The sequence below is a fragment of the Ailuropoda melanoleuca genome, chromosome 2 (assembly GCF_002007445.2).
Source record: "Ailuropoda melanoleuca isolate Jingjing chromosome 2, ASM200744v2, whole genome shotgun sequence".
Classification (NCBI taxonomy): Eukaryota; Metazoa; Chordata; class Mammalia; order Carnivora; family Ursidae; genus Ailuropoda; species Ailuropoda melanoleuca.
The window spans coordinates 38714698-38734870 of NC_048219.1; the positions used below are offsets into that span (position 1 = coordinate 38714698).

At 40.5% G+C, this 20173-nt stretch overlaps 1 pseudogene; it reads right to left on the bottom strand.

The window, feature by feature from the left end:
• Positions 1-18757: 18757 nt before the first annotated feature.
• On the bottom strand, positions 18758-19911 carry LOC105239948 (annotated as a pseudogene).
• Positions 19912-20173: the final 262 nt, after the last annotated feature.

Below are 20173 nucleotides of genomic sequence, written 5' to 3' on the forward strand. Positions count from 1 at the left end.
ACATTCTCCAGAACAGATCACATTAGGCCACCAAGCAAGTCTCAGCGCATTTAAAAAGACGAAAGTTGTATCACACATCTTTTCTTTTCTTATTTTTTTTAAGACTTATTTATTTATTTTGGAGAGAGAGAGTGCACAGGAGGAGGGGCAGAGGGAGAGTGAGGGAATCTCAAGCAAACTCCCCACTGAGCACAGAGCCTGATGCAGGACTCAATCTCACAACCCCAAGATCATGATCTGAGCTGAAATCAAGAGTCAGACGCTTAACCGACTGAGCCACCCAAGCACCCATATCATGCATCTTTTCTGACCACAATGGTATAAAACTAGAAATTAATCACAAGAGAAAAATCTAGAAAGAACATAAATACGGGGAGGCTAAATAACATGCTACTAAACAATGAATGAGTCAGCTAAGAAATCGGAGAGGACTTATATCAGTTTTTATGTTTTAGATGCAAGTCCTTTGTTGGTTATATCTGGAGCTAATATCTTCTCTTGTGCTGCGGCTTGGGTTTTCACTCTCTTAGGTATCATTTCATGAATAGAAGTTCTTTAATGTAGTCTAATTTATCAATTTTCTATGGTTTTGCTTTTTGTACTATTTAAGAATTCTTTATCCCAAAGTCATAAAAAATTCTTCTGTATTATCTTCCTAAACCTTATAGTTTTTTAATTAAAAACACATTATTTATATTAACATGTAATGGGTGTATTATTAAAAATAATTAATATTTTTAAATTTCCTGTTTTAATTTCTAATGTAGTAATTATTGATCAATATCACCCATAAAAACACAAGCTCTATGGGGTCCTCAATATATTAAGAGTGTAAAGGGATTTTGAGACCAAAATATTCAAGAACCACTGTCCTAGAGAAACTCCTGCCTTGGGCACTAGAGGTAAGCATAAGCATTTTCTTAGTAGCATTGTTCTAAATAGCCTAGAACTGGAAACAATTCAAATAGCCATCAACACTACAATACATAAATTAAGTGTTGAATATTATTACAATGGAACAGCATACAGTGGCAAAAGTGAGCAAAGTATCCTACATGACATGGATACTTATACTCAACAACATGGATAAAACTAACATAATATTGAGCAAAAGAAGCAAGATAAAAAAATATCTATAGTATGATCCCATTTATATAAGCTCTATAATAGGTAAAATAAAACTTAAGGTTTAAGGGATGCTTACATAACTGATAAAATACACATTCATTGGTAAAATGCAGAAAAGCAATGAATAATTGTTATAAAAGTCAGAATAAAAATGTCTTTAAGCTGGCAGGGTAGGGTAGGCTGGGAAGGTGGTGCTTCTGGGGAGCCTGCAATGCTCTGTATCTGGATCATAGTACTGGTTCTATAGGTGTTCATTTAGAATTATTCTTTAAACTCAAGATATACATTTTAATGTATTTTTCCTATATGTATTGTATATACTTCATTTGAACTTCTACAAAGTTATCACATTCTTCAAAGAAATTTCACACACATTTTAAATGTCATTTCATCTTACAATCACCCCTGTGGTTCCTATTGAAAACAACAATAACAACAACACCTGTGTATATCAGTCAGACCCTCCCACCCATAAAAGAAATAGTTTGTGCAAAATTTGAGGAGAGTTTAATAAAGGGACTATTTACAAAAGTGTGGGCTGGGTGTAAGGAACACAAAAGTGACAATAAAATGCCCAAGTATTAGTAACTTAGGAGTACCATTACCACTCACAGGCTTGAAAGGGCAAGGAAAGAAGCCATTACTAGCACCAGGAGACAGGGCTTGGTGAAGACAGCTGCTTAACCGGAGCTCCCACCTCTAGTGGGAGGATGCAGCCAGCTCACAGTACAATGACTTTTTAGAAGGGCATAAATACCCTGACCTCACCCTTCTCCTTTCTTTCCTCTGTCTTTGCTCCCTCTTGTCAAGCCCATCAGGAAACCACCGGGCAAGAGAACCTATTGGAGTCGTGCATTTATGTCAACCTCAGAACACAGCAGAAAGAAGGGTAGAAGGTAGACCTGGAGTGATGAGAAGCTGGTCATGTGTCCTCCTGAACCTAAAATGTCAGCCACCTCCATTGTTTTCCTTGTAAAGTTGGGAGCATGAGGGATGGAAAAATCTAAGTACTAAGTACATAACACAGCTCGCACAATCCCTGCTTCTGTGGCAGGCCACAAGGTTTAAGCAGGTACTCAAGGCTACCTTCAATCTGCAATTTGTTTTTCTCTTCTATCAGCACACTGGCTAAATTTTTTTTTTAACCTCTCTCCTTGTGTCAGGCTGTAAGAAGAAAGATGCTTTTGACTGCTTTCCTGAAGTAGTTTCGAAGAGACCTGAACATCATGCATGTGGGATGTGAGGCATTGATAGTCTTGTCTATCTAGGCAAATGCACTCTTCCAGTGAGCAGACTTGGCCACTGGGCTGAAGAGTGCTCAGAGGTTGTGCACTGAATCCCTGAGTTCGAAACAGAGCCCTCCCTACCCCATCCCCATCATGCAGCAGCAAGGCAATTACTGCTGAAAAGGGTATATCATCACCCCTTCTCTATATATTGGTTCTATGGCCTGAGGAACCCCTAATGAACAGGAGAAAGTCAGCTTACATTTCATTGGAACAATGTCTATTACGCTTCCAATTTTTCATATGGGGACACCGAAGCCAACAGAATTTGAGATATTTACCTAAGACTGCATAGTTAGTACAAGAACAGAGAGTAAAAGTTCTGTTTCCTGACTTTAAGGCTAATTTGGTTCCCACACACTGAAGGGCTACATCTGTGTCTTATCACTATGCCAGGCGGACGTGTAAAGTAGCAGAAACATAATGCTAGACTCCGATAAAGGTGACTCAGGGGAGGGAGAAACACATAGTAGCAGATGTCCTCTAAATATTAAGGCACCATGGGGAATAATAAGACATTTGTCATCCTGCTGTCTCATTGTGCCAAGCTACAGAATTGAAGATGTTTTTGCCCTGTGTTTTTCCAAAGTACGGCCTTTTCCAAAACAATTCAGCGTGATGACTACTCAAGTGCATTTTAATGTGTTTGCTAATGAATTTCCTTGGTATTGGAAAAAATACCATTTTTCTTTTGTAATGTCTCCTCTCCATTCCCCCAACAGGGGAGTTCACATTAGTTTTTGTTAGTTTGTTTGTTTTTGTTGTTTTGTTTTTTAGTCACAGAGAAGTCTGCTTAGTGAAGTAATAAGGCTATCGCAAATCCATAAAACACCATCAAAACAGATATTCCAGTGAACCCATAGAGATTTCACAAATCATGCTAGGGAAGTTTGTAAGTGACTCTGCATTTTAGGATTTCCATAGCCTTTTTGGGACTAATTAAATTGGTCTGTAAGTGGTAAGTGATGAGGCATAAGTCTGGGAGATGCGATGAGATAAAGAAAGAATTGAAGAAATGAGAATGCACTACCCAAAGTGGAAACTGGGTTTGTAAGAGTTGGTGTCTCTTCAAATTAGTGACTTGAAAATGGCAATCACTGTTTTATTGCTTTCATGATCTTTTTAATTTCTGGGTTTTAAGATAGAATTCATGTTGTCTCTCAAGCTAAGTTAGATGGAATGAAGAACTTTGTTACAAAACTTTGTTTAAAACAAAAGAGTAAAGGTTGGAAATAAATGGTTTATAAACACACTCTATTATAAGATGAGTGATGGGGCTTTAAGTAACTTGGTCACATTAGTCAATGGTGGGTTGGGATGCCTTGTTAAGAAGCTTCCTGCAATCACGGGGTGCCTGGGTGGCTCAGTCGTTAAGCGTCTGCCTTCGGCTCAGGGCGTGATCCCAGAGTCCTGGGATCGAGCCCCACATCAGGCTCCTCTGCTGGGAGCCTGCTTCTTCCTCTCCCACTCCCCCTGCTTGTGTTTGCTCTCTCGCCGGCTGTCTCTCTGTCAAATAAATAAGTAAAATCTTAAAAAAAAAAAAAAAAGAAGCTTCCTGCAATCAATCAATCAATCAATGTTGTGAATCAGTGCAGGACTAAAGTAGTCATCAGGAATATGTAATTCAGCATTTTATTTAGGGCTTTTAATGCTTTATATTAAAGGAGAAACTGGGCCCCTGGGTGGCTCAGTCTGTTAAGTGGCTGCCTTCAGCTCAGGTCATGATCTCAAGGTCCTGGGATCGAGGCCTGCATCGGGCTCCCTGCTCAGTGGGGAGTCTGCTTCTCCTTCTCCCTCTGCCGCTTCCTGCTGCTTGTGCTCTCTCTCTCTCTCTCTCTCTCTCAAATAAATAAATAAATAAATGAGTCTTAAACAAAAAAAAAGAGAGAGAAACTAACTGCGGGAGGAATTAAGTCCATTCTTAAGTTGGAAAGATGTTCATGAATAGGACAATTTTCCACACATATCAGATCATATAAGTTCAGCGGATGCCTTTTTTCCTCAATAGAAGTGAAAAAGAAGTCAACATTGAAAAAATAGTATTCATCATTTTTTAAGTGAAGTGCACTAATCTTACAGTTCAATTTCATAAGTTTTGACAGTTGTACACATCCATGTAACTAGCACCTAAAGTTCCAGAAAGTTCCCTCACCCTCTTGTCCCTTTCTAACTAAACACCCTTCCTTCTTACCAAGGAGACCACTTTCTGATTTCTGTTACCATAGATCAGTTTCCTGTTCTTGGACTTCATATAAATGGCATCATACCATATATATTATTTTGTGTCTGGTTTCTTTCAGTCAACATGAATCATTCATGATTTTGCATGTATCAGTAGCTCATGCCTTCTATGACTGAGTATATTTCTCTGTATGAATATATCACAATTTGTTTACCCATTTCTTGTTGATGGACATTTGTATTATTTTTCATTTTTAGCTATTATGAATACAACAGTTATGAGCATCTTATATAAGCCTTTTGGGGGACATATCTTTTCATTTCTCTTGGGTATATACTTAGGAGCAGAATTGATGGTCACATGGCAACTCTACATTTAATCATTTGAGAAACTGCCAGACTGTTTTCCAAAGCAGCTGCATCATTTTACATTCCCACCAGCAATGTGCACAGGTTCCAGTTTCTCCATGTCCTTGCCAACACTGGTTATTGTTCATACTTTTTATGAAAGCCATCCTGGGGGTGTGAAGTTCTATCTCACTGTGGTTTTGGTTTACATTTCCCTAATGACTAATGATGTTGATTGTCTTTTCAGGAGCTTATTGGCCATTTTATATCTACTTTGGAGATATGTCTATTGACTTAGTCTATTTGGGCTGCTATAGCAGAATACCATAGGCTGGGTTGTTCATAAACAACAGAAATTTATTTCTCATAGTTCTGGAAATTGGGAAGTTCATGATCAAGGCACTGGGAGATTCAGCATCTGGAGAAACCACGCTTCCTGGTTCATAGACAGCAGCCTTTTCATTGCATCCTCACATGGCAGAAGGATGAGGGAGCTCTCTCCAGTCTCTTTATAGACCCTAATCCCATTCATGAAGGCTCTGTTCTCATGACTTAATCATTTCTCAAAGTCCCCACCTCTTCACACCATCACATTGGAGGAAAAGGTTTCCACACATGAATTTTAGGGGGACACAGATATTCAGTCTTTGGCATCTATTAGGATCTTGGGCCCATTTTTATCTGGGTTGTCTTTTTATTGTTGAGTCCTAATTGATTTTTTAACACTGGTTGAATTGAAATGAGGAAGTCTGTTGTATCAGATAAACCTCCTTCACTTGAAAGTAACAGAAAATACAACTTATACTAACTTAAGTATAAATGGAATTTGTTGTATCACAGAACTGAAAGTTCTTGGGGATAGTTTTGGCCTCAAGAGTGGCCTGATCCAAGCCAAAAAAAAAAAAAAATAGCAACAGGACCTGGTTTCTTCCTATTCATCTCCTGGCTCTGCTTTTGCAGTGTAAGCACCATTCTTGGACACATTCTCCAATCAAAGCAGCAAGATAGCTATGGCAGCTCCAGCCTACATTCTCACAGGTTCAGGTGAACTAGGAACAACATTGCTTTTCTCCCGCAGCTTTGGCCAAAGGCTAATTGGTCCTGACTGATTATAGACCATTCCAAATTGCAGTGGCCAGGGAAATACATACACTGATTGATTTAGGAAGAGTCAAAGGCCCCATTCCTGAGGCCAGGGTTAGAGCCCACCCAAAACTCTGGACTGCCAGTGGGGGAGGAGGGAGTTCTCCAGGGTGGTTTTAGAAATATAAACACATGAAAGTGCCCAACACATAAAGGGTACTTGCTCTGAAGTCCTGGGTCATAACCTTTTGTCTTCCATGTGTCCCCACCCCAGAACAACTTCCTTCCCAGCCAGTGTTTGCCTTTCTGATGGTATTTGAGAAATTTCTCCAGAAAATCTTTGGATCCACTGCCTTATTGAACCCCAAACTGTACCCTCAGCTACGTGATTAGAGCATGATTCTCTCAACTCTAAGAAAGGTTTCTGGTTGGAATGCCATTGTGGTATGGTGAGCCAGATACAGACTAGAACAAATATGCCTAAAATTGGTATGGAACCACAAAAGACCCCAAATAGCCAAAGCAATCTTGAAAAAAGAAAAGTAAAGCTGGAGGCATCATAATTCTGAACTTCAAGTTATATTACAAAGCTATTGTATCAAAACAGTATGGTACTAGCACAAAAAATAGACACATAGATCAGTGGAACAGAATAGAAAATCCAGGGGCCCCTGGGTGGCTCAGTCAATCAAGCAGTGTGACTCTTGATTTAGGCTCAGGTCATGATCTCAGGGTCTTGGGACTGAGCCCCACATCAGGCTTTGTGCTCAGCAGGGAGTCTGCTTGAGGATTCTCTCTCCCCCTCTCCCTCTGCCTCTCCCCCTACTTATGCTCTCTCTCTCTTAAATAAATAAATGAATACATCTTAATTTTAAAAAAAAAGAATAGGAAATCCAGAAGTAAACCTGCAATTAATATGGTCAATTAATATTTGACAAAGCAGGAAAGAATATTCAATGGGAAAAAGACAGTCTCTTCAACAAATGGTATTGGGACAACTGGACAACAATATGCAAAAGAATGAACCTGGACCACTTTCATATACCATACACAAAAATAAATTCAAAATGGACTAAAGACCTAAACGTGAGACCTGAAACCATAAAAATCCTAGAAAAGAGCTCAGGCAGTAATTTCTCTGACATCAGCCACAGCAACTTTTTTCTAGGTAAGTCCCCACTATCCCTTGTCAAGGGAAACAAAAATAAAAATAAACTATGGGGACTACATCAAAATATAAAGCTTCCATACAGCAAAGGAAACAATCAACAAAACTAAAAGGCAAACTACAGGATGGGAGAAGATATTTGCAAATGACATATCCAATAAAGAGTTAGGATCCAAAATACATAAAGAAATTATAAAACTCAACACCCAAAAAACAAATAATCCAATTAAAAATGGGCAGAAGGCATGTGCAGACATCTCCAAAGAAGACATGCCAAAGGCCAATAGATACATGAAAATGTGCTCATCATCAGGCATCCTCGGGGAAATGCAAATCAAAACTGCAATGAGATATCCCTTCACACCTGTCAGAATGGCTTAAATAAAAAACACAAGAAACAACAAGTGTTGGTGAGAATGTGGAGACAGAGGAGCCCTCTTGCACTGTTGGTGGGAATACAAACTGGTGCAGCCACTCTAGAAAACAGAATGGAGGTTTCTCAAAAAGTTAAAAATAGAACTATCATATGATCCAGCAATCACACCATTGGGTATTTACTCAAATAATACAAAAACACTAATTCAAAGGGATACATGAACCCCAATGTTTATAGCAGCATTGTTTAAAATGGCCAAACTATGGAAGCAGCACAAGTGTTCACTGATTGATGAATGGATAAAGAAACTATGGTATACATATGCAATGGAATATTAATCAGCCATAAAGAGAATGAAATCTTGCCATTTGTAACAATGTGGATAGACCTAGAGGGTATAATGTTAAGTGAAATAAGTCAATCAGAGAAAGACAAATACCATATGATTTCACTCAAAGGTGGAATTTAAGTAACAAAACAAATTAACAAAGAGGGAAAAAAAGAGAAAGAGCCAAACTGAGAAACAGACTCTTACTATAGAGAACAATTTGATGGTTACCAGAGGGGAGGTGGGTGTGGAGATGGGGGAAATAGGTGATGGGGATGAAGGAATGCACTTGTTGTAATGAACACTGGGTGATTAAAAGAAAAACTTAAAGAACAAAAAAAAAAAGGAGTCCTCCATTGTGTAACAGTGGTCATACTCTAGTATCTCTGTCATACTCAGTCTTTGGCTGAGGACTGCCTGGGAGAAAATGCTTATACCTCAGCTGCTGGGGTGGATCCAGAAGGTGGTCCAGCTGGAGACTCTCAGCTCTCTGCACTCCTTGAAGCAGGTTCTTCCTTGAAAAGAGGTGTGAGTGGCATACCCTATGAGGTCACAAGCCCTGACATCCATGTGGCATCCATTCTCCTCATGCCTAGAATCATACTCACAAAAGGGATGTCAAGTGTTGTGCTCCACAGAAATGCCTTGGCTTCCTTTATGACTCCCTTGGGTGAACTCTTAGTCACTCTATCCTTTAGATTTCTTCTCTTTCACAGATTTCCTCTGCCTGGAATGTTTTTCCTTCAGACACTCTGACGACTTGCTCCCTTGTCTCCTTCAGGTCTCTCTGCTCACAGGTCACCCTAGTGACACCTCAGTTCTTCTCTAACAAATTACTAGAGCAACTCCCTTGTAAGCCTTATTCCTCCTCCTGGCTTGATTTTTCTCCCTAGCACTTATCCCATAGGACTAAAACAGTTTGTTTCTGTATCATCTGTCTTCTTTGATTAGGATATAATTGATGTCAAGTCAGGAAATTTTGTCTGCTGTTCTATCCCCAGTGCCTACAATAGTGACTGGCACCTAGCAAATGTCATGAAGTATATATCAAAGGAAAATAGAGAAAGGAAGAAGGAATAAAACTGATGTAACCACACAAATCATCTAGAAGTTGGTAGATACCACTAAACCTTTCTCTATGTGATGCAGACTTCATATCTAAGATCACTTAACATTTCAGTGAAGGTCAAGCATCTAACTTCTTGCAAGTAAAGAAACTTGCAAAACTGTATCATTAAAACTTGGAACTATAAATGAAGAAGAGAAAGCACGTGAACTACTTTCTTGCATCGGATACCATGGTACATGCTTTCACATACATTATTTCATTGGCTTCTCCCAACACTATTTTTTGAAATATGGGTTATCATCCCTACTTTATGGGCAAGGAGACTAAAGTCCAGAGAAAGTGCCCAACATCACAGACACAACTGGAAGTATGGAATTCAAACCCAGATTTGTCTGATACCAACAAACAAAGAACAGATTTTAATGCTAAATGAGGGACAGTGGCCTGGGTGCCTGGGTGGCTCAGCTGGTTAAGCATCTGACTCTTGATTTCTGCTCAGGTCATAATCTCAGGGTTGTGGTCATGATCTCAGGGTTGTGAGATCGAGGCCTGCATCAGGTGCTGCGCTCAGTGTGAGGTTGGCCTGAGATCCTCTCCCTCTGCCCCTCCCCCTCAACCCCCCTCCCCTTGGCTCACGTGCCCTCTCTCTCTCAAATAAACAAATCTTTAAAAAAAATAAATGAGGGGAAAGTGGCCAAATTTCCTCACAGTTGCTAGTAAAAATAAGAATAAAATTAAAGAGTGCTATTAAAGAGGACAGAGTAAGGAATTACTTTTACTATGCATGGGCTTCAATGCTCATTATCACAGTTAGTCCAAGGGAGATACCATCTTCTTTCACTGGGTTTGTTTTTCCTTTATAAAGACTGTTATAGACTGAATGTTTGTATCTCCACAAAATGTGTATGTTGAAGTCCTAACCCCCAATGTGATGGTATCAGGAAGTAGAGTCTTTGGGACGTCATTAGGTTTGGATGAGGCCGTGAAGGCAGAGTCCCATGATGGATTAATATTCTTACAAAAAGTGTAAGAGTGATCAGTGCACCAACTCCCTGAACTATGTGAGGACACAGCGAGAAGGTGGCCATGTGCAAGCCACCTCTCACCAGGAGCTGAACCGGCTTGCTATTTGGTCTTGGACTTTCAGCCTTCAGAACTGTGAGAAGTAAATCTGTTGTTGAAGCCCCTCCAGTCCATGGATGGTATGTTGTTCTAGCAGCCCTGGCAGAATAAGATCAAGCTTCAGAAACACATAGCCACATAGCATCGGAAACTCTCCCTTAGAAGGAACAGCTGTTCTTACAGCAGAATGCTAATTAGCAAAAATAGAAGGAATGATGGAATTTGAAAATCTTCAGTGGATGTTAAATCTAGTAGATTAATGTTGGATGAGGAAGAGAATATTTACATAGCTCAAAAAAATAAACCCTTCCTATAAATCATTTATTGATTATAAAGAAAATAGTATTTTGACAGTGGAGAAATCTGGCAGATACCACCTCAACCAGTGATTCAAATCAGCATCACCAGCATTAAGACAAACCAATACTTTATAAGATTTTTTTAAATATTTTATTTATTTATTTGAGAGAGAGCACACACAAAAGAGCACAAGAGGAGCAGGCAGAGGGAGAAGCAGGCTCCCCACTGAGGAAGGAGCCTGATACAGGACTCCATCCCAGGACCCTGGGATCATGACTTGAGCCGAAGGCAGACGCTTAACCAACTGAGCCCCCAACCACCCCAAGACAAACCAATACTGTGTGTCTCCTCATATGACACACTGAAAGGACACAATACCACTTCTGTGAAATTCTTGCCAAAAAATGTATAACCTGAATGTAATCATGAGGCAAGTCAGACAAACCCAAGTTGAAGGACATTCTACCAAATAACTGTCTTGTTTTTTTTTTAATGTCAAATTAGAGAAAAATGAAGAAAGGCTGAGAAACTGTTTCAGATTCAAGAGACATGACAACTACATGGATGCATGATCTGAAACTGAATTCTGGCTTGGGAAAATAAAAAATCTATAAAGGACATCATTGGGACAATTAATGGAATTTGCACATGAGCCGTGAATTGGATAATAATATTATATCAATGGCAAATTTCTTGTTTTGATCATTTTGCTGTGGTTATACAAGAGAATATCCTTTTCTCAGCCAGTATTCTGAAGTGTTTAGGGGTCTCCTATCACATGACATCTCCAATTTACTCTAAAATTTTTCAGAAAAAAAGGTCATACAAACATACCATAGAGATAGAACGATAAAGCAAACGGGCCTAACTGTAAACAGTTGGTGATGCTGTGTAAAGGGCATACAGGATTCCTTATACTATTCTCACAAATTTCTTCTAAATATAAAATCACTTCAAAATTAAAAGTTACAAAAGTGTGCTTTTAATCTCAGACAAAGACCCTCTTTCCATGTTAATCTGAGGGCTGGGGAATACTTCAGGTAATTACCATAGATTTTTCTTTCAAGCATTTGAATTATTTTGCAAATCAAAATAAGAAACTCAGGAGAGTTCCAGAAAAGCATAACACTAATTTCTATTGGAAATGTAATCTACTCTTTTTGTCTAAGTGCTCATCAGGCATTGCCTGAGTACTGGTCATTTTGTCAGAAGTGGTTGTTTGCAATGAGTCCTTTTGAAGACAGAACATTTTATGATTCCAATTTCTTAAATGGAAATAAAATGTATGCAGAGAATAAAGTCTGAAAGAAACAATGAATCTACTCAAAATAATTTCAAAAGACTTGGCCTCATTTTCTTAATCTTGATGTTCATTTTATAAGCATTCTGCACAGAAAGCTGAATGACAGCAGGATTGTTTAGGGAAAAGAAAGTGGATATTTATTTTTGCATAAAGTATTTATAAATTAGATACCACATGCGGCTACTGTTTCTTCAGTTTCTTCATTACCAGTTTTCTAAATTACCTTTTCCACTCTATTTCTCCACATTAGACTGTCCACCAGTGTTTACTGGGCACCTTCTAGGTGCTGTAAAAATACAAAAGAAGGCTGGGACTTGGGTCTTGGTGGCAGAGACTGCTAGTTGCCTGTTCAACATCCATTTCTTTCTCAAACAGAACCCCTTTATTGTCGGGTGAATCAGTATACTCAGCTATAAAATATTTCCCAGCCCTCCTTGGAGATGTGGTGGCCAACGAGACCTAAAGAGAAGTTGTAAGGTGAAGCTTCTGGAAAAGATTTGAAGAATTTGACTGGGAGGCCATCGCTTTCCCCTTCCCCCTTTCCTCCATCTTGCCTGGAACACAAATATGATGACTGGACTTCCAGAAGTCATCTTGTGAATACAACAGTAAGGCCCACACTGTGGGGGTGGTGAAGAGAAGAGCTAAAGAAGGCTAGGACCATGATACTCTCAGGTCCACATTATCACCTGGCCTGCTTTCTTGGGACTCCTATTAAGTGACAGAAAAATCAGCTTCTACCTTATTGAAGTCATCATGGCTCTGGATCTCTGTAGCAGCTGAATGCAATTCTTAAATGATATAATCCCTGATTTCAAGAACTAAATGAGAAGAGAAGACTAGTGCCCCCAGAGCACATAGAGAACACCTCTAGGTAGTATAGTTAGGAGCCAGCATAGGGAGAAAAAAGAAGAACTTTGGAATCATTTACTCCCATAGTTCAGTCCTCACCCTGGTGATTTAGGGCATGTGACCTGGGGAAAATTATCTAACCTTTCTGACCCTTGGTTTCCTCTTTTACAAAATGAGGATGACAATAATTACTTTGTATAGTTGTCATGAAGAGTAGAGATAATGGGTCTGGCACTTAATAGGTCCTCAAGAAATGATGGTTGTAATTTCTAAGGTAGACAACCTCACAGAAGAATGAAATCTATATGCATTGAAATTGTCAGGAAAGCCTTAGAGAATCAGTGGGATTTTACTGTCAGTGAAGGGTGGAAATGTTCAGGGTGGGAACAGGGAAAGGGAAAGGTAAGTACAGCATAGATGACGATAAGGGGATTGGCTGAAGACAGCATAGCTGAGATTTACAAGGAGATCAATACAACTGATACTGCAGAGTGGAGGGAAACAGAGCAGCATAGACGGGATGGGATCAGAGTACAGAGAAGGGCTGAGATCAGGTCGAAAGCCAAAGAGAAGATGTGTGTGTTGATATGAAAGAGCACAGGAGAATCCATAAATTTTATACAAAGGGAGTGATCAGAGCAGACATAATAAAAGCTCACTGCACTAAGGTGTTCAGTTATCCTAAGTGATTTTCTTTCGGAACAAGCAACAAGGAAATGAATCAGAGTGACAAATGGAAGGTGAATGTCTAATCCAAAAAAGTAGCCATTAATTTAATGGAAAGATGGCCTAATAGCAAACATTAATCTAGTTGTTAGAAAGGTGCTGTGGGGTAGCTTGAGTCCACACAGCTTTCTTCCTGTGGTTTTTATATAAAATGAACTTTTGGCATTTAACAAAGGTGTTTTTCACTTAAAAAAAATTAATCAAGCCAAGCAGACAAAATATGTTTCTTTGTACAAACCATAAAGCACCAACAGAAACTTGCCCATTTTGATTCTAATGGTATCTTTTTCTCTATCCCATTTGAAAAATCTGCTTAGTAATGCCATTTGCTTCTGGCAAGTGTTTCAGAACTTTCTCAAGGTAAAAGTTAAGAGGTCCATTAACCAATCCCTCCACTCTTTGGTTTTCACAGAATCACCAAATGAATCACCAAATGATGGTTGCTTTTCCTAGATGTTAAGGATGCAAACTGGTAAACTACACCAACTGTCAGATTCTTACGGGCCTGTACTTCCCAGAGAGAGACCACCCCCAAGTCCTAATTTGAGAAGTCTTCTCTTCCTTCTCATAGTCTGAACTAAAGTAGGTAATGGGAACTGTAAACAAATGGGTAGAAAGCTTAGCTTGAGTAATCTGAGCTGCCATGCAAAAAAACATGAACTTAGAGTGAGAAGACTTGACTTTGAGTCCTGACTCTGCAGACAAGATGGGAGATATTGGGCAAGTCAGATTTCCTGACCCTCAGGGTCCTCTCCTGTAACACAAGGTTACAGCCCTTTCCTACTTCAAGAATTCCTTCCTTAGGAGAACTACCTAAAATAATGCCTGAACATGCTCTGTAATTCTTCAAGAATTTCAAATGTGTGATGGTTTCAGTAGGAACTTAGAGTGCCTATCCACCATGTTCCTTTCTTCGGGAAGAGTCCCCATCATGCCCTTTCACAGGTGGACCCAGGAAGCCATATTTGAAATAATCATGATGATGATAATTTAAAAAATAAGAGCTACAGTTTGGGATGATGAAAAAGCTCTAAGGATGGATAGTGGTGATGGTCGCACAACAGTGTGAATATACTTAACGCCATTGAATTGTACCCTTAAAAATGGTTAAAATGGTAAATTTTACATTATGCATATTTTTCCATAATACAAAACTTAAAAAAAAACTAAGAGCCAACACATATTGAGAACTTCTTGCATTCCGTGACAAGGGATATTTTATTTCATCTTTCCAAAAACCTCATGCAGTAGGTGCCACTGTTATAATCATATACAGATGGGCAAACAGAGACACAGGGAAGCCAAGGAATGGACCCAAGGCTACATGGCTAGTACGTGGTAGGGTTTGATTAGAATCTAGGCAGATCTCAGAGCCTTTCCTCCACCCTCTCCACCAATCAGAGAAAAGCACAAGTCACAAAGTCAGGGGAGCTTAACTAATCAGATTCTTGCTCAGGAATTTGATGTAAGAGATACAAAAATTTTGATCAGATGATGGTTGGCTCTAGACTCTTCCAACAGAGACCTGGGGTCTCTGGCTCCAAGGCAAGTCAAAGTCCTGTGTAAGTCAAAGCTATAGGAAACCAGGAGTAGGCAGAAAAAGGCAATCTAAAGAAAACAAGAAACCAGAGAGGGAAAATGAGGAGTTCTGGATAACCTTCCAATTCTTATGTGTGCCTTGCATTTTGTATCTATATGCTTATCAGTAAAACTTCTTTTACTTAGACTACTCCAATGAGCTATATAATTTGCAGCCAAACAAGTTCTAATTATTCTAATAAAGTATTTCAAGAGTGGAAAGAAGCTGTGTATGCAGAAATATCTAGAGCATTGCTTTTGTAATAATTAAACACTGGAAAGAACTGAGCCACCCAACAGCTAGGAAATAATAAATCAAACAATGGCCATTGAATGGAATATTACGTCATCATGAAAACACACAAACAGAAAAACTGTATATAAGTGGAATGATCACAAGAGGGAAAACATAGGGGCACCTGGGTGGTTCAGTCAGTTAAGCTTCAGCTCAGGTCATGATCCCAGGGTTCTGGGATCCAGCCCCGCATCAGGCTCCCTGCTCAGTGTGGAGCCTGCTTCTCCTTTTCCTCCTTGCTCATGCTCTCTGTCATTATCTCTGTCTCTCTCTCTCAAATAAATAAAATCTTTTTAAAAAATTGGGAAAATATACTGAAAACTGTGATGTAGGAAAGAAGTGCATTGTGGGTGTGTGTAAGTGTGTCTGTGTTCTATACTGTTAAAAAATTGCATTAAAATTTTCCCCCTCTTCAGCCTGCTTCATTGCAGTATTCCTCTAAATCAAATTTAATTTACGTTGAGATCTCACTCCCATAAATGATGGGACATTTAATTTTCATAATCATTGGAGTTTCCTCCCTCTTCAGATATTCAGAAAGCCAGGGGATGTGCTAGTTAGTCACAGTGGTCACCAGTGTTGGCACTGTTCCTTCTGCTCCCTGATGATGCTTTCACGCACTATCTTCCAATATCCATCAAGCATTCGGCTCTGGGTAGACTTAAGGATGAACTCCTCAGCCATTCACTCCACCAATCCCAAATACTGCATTCTGCTCACCAGGCCACAACCCATAATGTCCAGCTTCTTTGTCTCATACCTGCTCTCTTTCCCACTCTTTCCTGGTTCCTATTATTGCCTGTCCTAAAACTTCACTTTCCATTTTCTTGCTATTTTTTTACAATAAAAACATTATTGCTATGATTTATATACCATACCATTCACCCATTTAAAGCATACAACTCAAAGGTTGTCGGTATATACACAGAATTGTTCAGCTACCACCACAGCCAATTTTAGAATGTTTTTATCATCCCCCAAAGAAATCCCCTACCCATTATCAGTCATTCACCATTTTTCTCCAGCTCTCCCACTCCCTGAAGCCCTAGGCACAAAAATCACATTAAACTGTTGAGAAAAGTTGGAGGGCTCTTAAAAATCCCCTCTCTTAAAATAGTTGATAGGATAATCTAGTTTCAGAACTGGAAGTAATGTTAGAAGTCTTTCAGTATAATTTTTCCTTTCTCACCTTCTAAACACTTTCAGTGGCGAGGAGCTCTCTGCCCTCCAGGAGAGAGTAACTGCAAAGTGGCTGCCCGCCCTCTGCTGGAACACCTCTGGGAACAGAAGTGCCAAAGTGTCTTGGGTTGACTTATTACAAAGTTCTCCCTCGTGTTTGTTCGTTTGCTTTAGTTGCCGCACAACTGTACGCTAGTTTCAGGTGTACAACACAGTGATGTGACAAGTGTATACATCATGCTATGTTCACAAGTGTAGCTACCACCTGTCACCTTATCATGTTATAACAATATCATTGACATATTCCTCATGCTGTGCCTTTTATTCCCATGACTTAATTCATTCCATATCTGGAAGCCTGTGTCTCCCAAAGCACTTCACCCATTTTGCCCCTCCTCCAACCCCCTCCCCTCTGGCAACCATCAGTTTGTTCCCACACCTTTTTATCTATAGTTTTTCCCCTTTCATCCTAGTCCTCTTGGGGTCAAGTCTATCCCTTCTTCCCCCCCGATATCTCCATTTATCACTGCAACAGACAATTGCTCTGAAAAGGCAATCACTCATCACAGCTCCCTCTCCACTGGAAAAATACTTGAAAATTCATTCTTGGAGTATCTTGGACCACAAGCTTCTCTGTGGGCAGAAAATGATGACCAGTGTCACAGGGAAAAAACAGACACACATGCACACACACATACACATGTGCCCTTATACATGAACAGAAGGATGAAACAAGAAGAGCACCAGAAGACAGCAGGGGCCAATTGCAAATGGAAAACCCAGCAAAGGGGTCATGGGGAAACAGGCTTGACTATGCGAAATGGAAACTGACTCCCCTCCCCCCAGCAGATCTTTTCCCTTCTGTCTCTAGAACAGGTGATACCATAACCATAGCTGTGTTATGTCTTAGCATATCAGAGGTCCATGGAGTCAAAACAAATGAAAAGGCCTCTTAAGCTAGTTTGTAAAAAATGGGTGATTTGGATAGACTGACTAGTCAATCTCCCACGTAAAGCTGTTAACAGGATATCTGGGAGAACACTGCGGTAAGGTGCTGCCCCACAGGGATAACCCCTTGTCCTAACCAGCATCATCAGCATATTTCAGATTGAAAAATATAACTTTCAAATACTGCAATGACAAAGAGGAAGGGGACACAGGAGCACTCTAGAAAACATAAGATATTCAAAAATCTTGAACAAATGAGACAAAAAACAAAAAAGCAAAAATACGGACAATATACCTAACCACCCAGCCTAAGGAGATCCTCACTCATGAACACATTATACACATATGTACCCATGCCCACACACAGTGTAAGGGGATAAATCCAAATGTTTGCTCTCTTTGGAATTTTTGTGGCAAATCTGAGTTTAGGCAAAAGTGAAGACCTCCCTGGATCTAAACAAATCTTAGGAGGCAGCCATTTCTCCCCATTTTAGCCAATGTTGCACCTATATTTGTCTGAACCCTTCACAATTGGGCACCAGAATTCATTCTCCTTATTCCTGAAATTTAAATCATCGCTAGACCTTCCTATCTGATCTAAGTTTCCCTGTCATGTAAGTACCTCTTTGGGGTTCCTGTGCTTTTAGGGAAAAAGCATCCCCAAACAGTGGTAATTAAAAGATGTTCAGAAGTTGGAAAGTAGGAAGAGCATAATATAAACACAATAGAGAAATGCCTGTTCTGACACCAGGTGGCTAAGGATCCTTCTAGCTTTCAAGGATATGTATTAAAGAAAGACTGTCATTCCAGGTACTGCAATCTTGGCTCACAAGAGTGAAAAAAGACAGTGCTACTCGGGGATGGCTGTAGAACTCTTAATCATTAAGTACTGATAAGTAACTGGTCATTTTTTAAGCATTTGAAAGCATCAGCCTTCAAGAGGTTTCTGCCTGGGCATCATGGATCAGCACACATTTGCTAATGTATATACCAAGCGATGAGGACTGAAAGCAGGTTTTTCCAACCACTGCAGACAAGCAGAGCCATGCAAATGACTCTCATTCATGACACTGACATTCATCAAGGTGACTTTTTCTTCAGATGCCCCAGTTTCAGGCTCACAGAATTTACCAATTTTAGTGCCTGACAACACCCAGCGTTCCACTTTCCTTCCTCAATAAAAGTGCAAGAACCCACCAAACTAGGCTTGACAAGTGCTCATGTGGGAAAATTATCAGTCGTTGCCCTCCACTCCAAATCCTGCACTTAGAACATGTATTATAATCTAGCTCTTAATCAGACTGGATTGTGCTACAGCTCAATTTACCAGGCAGACCTTCTAAGCCACCCCAGCGAACCTGTGTGACCCAATCAATTAAAATTCATTCTTTGTGTGGCAGTGCCCAAAAAGGAGAGTGCCGTAAGAGGGAAGTGGAGGGGGGCGCCTGGGTGGCACAGCGGTTAAGCGCCTTTAAAAAAAAAAAAAAAAAAAAAAAAAAAAAAAAGAGGGAAGTGGAGGGCACGAGGCAGGAGACTACACAAAATCAGTGACACATTTTCAGAAAGCGGGGGGGCTTGGGGGAAGAGGGAAGAGGGAACAGGAAGAAACAAAATGTCCCAATAATTTAATGGCAGGGCTAGAAGAGAGCATTTACAGTTATTCCAGGACTCTCCAACAAAAAGCTTTTCCTGGATGCACTGTTGTTTCCAATACTGACATAGCTCTCAGGCGACAGCTCTGGCTTGTACACATGGTCATGATGCCTTTCACACAGCATGAGGACAGCATACCAGAATGCTCAAAAGGCATCTGGAAATCACACAGCAAAACGAAGAGCTGACATCCTCCCCCCCAAAAAAACTCCATTAAAACACAACGTTGGTCTATTACTCAGTCACATTTCCCATTTTTCTGCTTTATAAAATCAGAGATGCTGGAGGGCATCTAGCAGAATCAGTTCCCCAGTGGGGAGCGCAAAGGGGGATCACGCAGCCAAAGGACGTCTCTGCAGTGAGCAGATGGAAGGACGGGCTGGAGACCTCCGTCCACTTCAGACAAACACACGTCCGTCCGTCTTCGGGCTGTGGTTGCTAGGTCTCTGCCAGTCTTATTCTATAGTGAAATGATATCCTCCTGACACCACACAGATCCGCAGATTTCCTCCCCACCGTGAACTGCTGCCTCAATGCGACCAGGATGAGATTCTCCCAGCAACAGCACGCCAAGCCCTTCCACAGCCAGATAACGCACTTGCCACCTTTTTTGTTTGCATCATCTTCCCACATGGGCTTCATTCCCTCTTTGCAGGGAAGGAAGCCACCATGGCCTGTCATATTCCAGGGAGGTACCACGTGGAGGCTGTAAAACCTTCCGGACTGTTCCACAGAGCTAAAGGTGCCCATCCGTTTGATGTTCTGCTCGCAGCACCCCGAGCCGGTGCAATGGCGGTGGTTCTCCTGGGCACCGCACAATGTGCTGCGGGGACGCTCTGCTGGTCCAAGGACAACGCCTTCCTCCTGCGGCTGCACTGGCTCCTGTCTCATTCCATTTCTCCCTCTCACCATCTTGCTACGTGCTCTTCACTCTACTAGGGTCCCCACCTTTATCATCTTTTAAGGCCTCAAGCTTCCTCGCTGCCATGGCCACCACTGCTTTCCAAAGTGAGTCTGTCACTTCTTACAGAGAGTATTCGGGGCCAGCTTTGTGGCTGTGTGCACTGTGCAATGCGGTCTGTGCTCAGAAGGTTCCCACGCTTGGTTTAATGCTCTGCTGTCATCATTTTGAAATTCTTTTTTTTTTTTTTTTTAAGATTTTTATTTATTTGAGAGAGAGGCAGAGAAGAGAGAGAACAAGTGCGGGCGGGGAGGGGCCGAGGGGAGGGAGAGAGAATCTGAAGCCAACT